The sequence below is a fragment of the Palaemon carinicauda genome, chromosome 3, assembly GCF_036898095.1.
Source record: "Palaemon carinicauda isolate YSFRI2023 chromosome 3, ASM3689809v2, whole genome shotgun sequence".
Lineage (NCBI taxonomy): Eukaryota > Metazoa > Arthropoda > Malacostraca > Decapoda > Palaemonidae > Palaemon > Palaemon carinicauda.
In genome coordinates, this window is record NC_090727.1 from 165011392 (window position 1) to 165013891 (window position 2500).

Consider the following 2500-nt stretch of genomic DNA (forward strand, 5'->3'; position numbering starts at 1 on the left):
TGCATACAAACGCATATAACGAGAGAGAGAGAGAGAGAGAGAGAGAGAGAGAGAGAGAGAGAGAGAGAGAGAGAGAGAGAGAGAGAGAGAGAGAAATGTAGGTTATAGATATAAGAATTTTGGAAAAGAGAAAAACACCACTGAATAATACAATAATGGATCATAATCAATTATCTCCAGATAGGAACAAAATATAGTGGAATAATTACCATGCAGAGTTAAATTTATTGAATTATGTGACGGAATGATTAGGAAGGTTTTTGGATTTAGTAAATTCATATAAGATTTGAATATAAACCGTATTGAGACCTGAACTCCTAAAGAGAGAGAGAGAGAGAGAGAGAGAGAGAGAGAGAGAGAGAGAGAGAGAGAGAGAGAGAGAGATGTATTAGCAATATTATAGTAAATTTTGTTAAGTATTAGTTTAAGGCATCTTCTTAAAACACCACGACACCAAGAACTGTGATTACAAGAATTTTGTTGAAATGTGATATCAGAGAGAAGTGATCATAACACCATGGTGATTTACGTAGCTCTGATAGAGGGAAATCCTTCTAAAGAAATATCAGAAGAATTTCAACTCAGTTTCTATAAAGGAAATTCTTAAAATTTTTACTGTTATGATAGACACCGGAAATTGGAAGTAGGTGGTCTGTGTGGATACATGAGTACAAATTGAATAGGTAATGAAAAGTTGAGAAAACACTTTAATAGCAGAATAATTGAAGCCACTCCGTGAAAGCAAAATGAATAGTGTATGAAGAGAATCCCAAGCCAACTATTTTCCAGGGAAGGAATTTCGAATGCTGGATACGAATAGAAAGTTGTAATTTGTTGAGAACAATAATTGACTTAGCAGTATAAATAGAATAGGGAAGCTTCAAACGGCGAGAAACGTTTAAATACTACAGGGAAAAGATTAAAATGTTTGAATGGGAGATAAGACGGGAAGAATAAGAAGGAAAATAAGAACGCGGAAAAGCAGAATAACAAGAAGAAGACCCCCTATGCAGGGTTGGAGGTAAGGTGGGCGGGGCGACGTGCCTCGGCTTGTTGCTTTTCCCATTAATTTCCTAATGGGAAAACGTTGTACCCGAGCCGTGTTTTTGCGGGAACCGTTTCTTTCACTTACACACAAACACAGGAATAAAAATTAAATAAGAAATTCCCTCGGGCAAAGAGGAGGCAAAATGAATTTGGTTCTAAAATTAGGCAAGAGGGTCTTACGAGTGGGATTAAAGGCTTGGAGGGGACGAAGGAGGAACACAAGACAAAAGGGGAAATATTCATCTGCAAAAATTCATCATGAGTCGAAACCCTTGAACACAGATTCTTTTACCTCTCTTACCTCATATGCTTTAATTGTTGTTGGATTTTTTTATATACAGATACACACATTTATATATATACATATATATATACATATATATATATATACATATATATATATATATATATATATATATATATATATATATATATATATATATATATATATATATATATATATATATCCACACACACACATATATATATATATATATATATATATATTTATATTTATATATATACATATATACAGTATATCTACTTATATATAAATATATATACATATATGTATATACAGTATATTTATATGTATATATACACATACACATGTACACAAATATATATATATACATATATATATATATATATACATACATATATATATATATATACACATGCATATATATAAATAAATATATATATATATATATATATATATATATATATATATATATAAACACACACACATATATATATAAATACATATACATATATATATACATATATATACATACATACCTACATACATTTATATATACATTCATACATATATACATATACACACACACACTATATATATATATATATATATATATATATATATATATATATATATATATATATATATATATATATATATATATACATATTTGCATATATATAAATAAATATGTATATACATATATAAATACATATACATACATACATACATATACAAACATTCATACATATGCATAACATACATACATATACAAACATTCATATATATATATATATATATATATTCATTTATATATCATATATATACACACATATATGCATATATATATGCATATAAATATATATCTATATCTATATCTATATCTATATCTATATCTATATCTATATCTATATATATATATATATATATATATATATATATATATATATCTATATATATATATATATATATATATATATATATATATATATATATATATATAGAACATTGTATTTTAATTTTTAATAAATTTCACAGATAAATTACATCCTCATTTTAATTATCATCGATAGAATCTACTAGATTTAAAGATCTCGAATTTCTTGCATCCCTCTTACACCAGAGCCGAAAATAGTCCTCCTCTACATAATCTTCAAGTCACAAATGCTTCGTGTAGAAATTATGAATGGT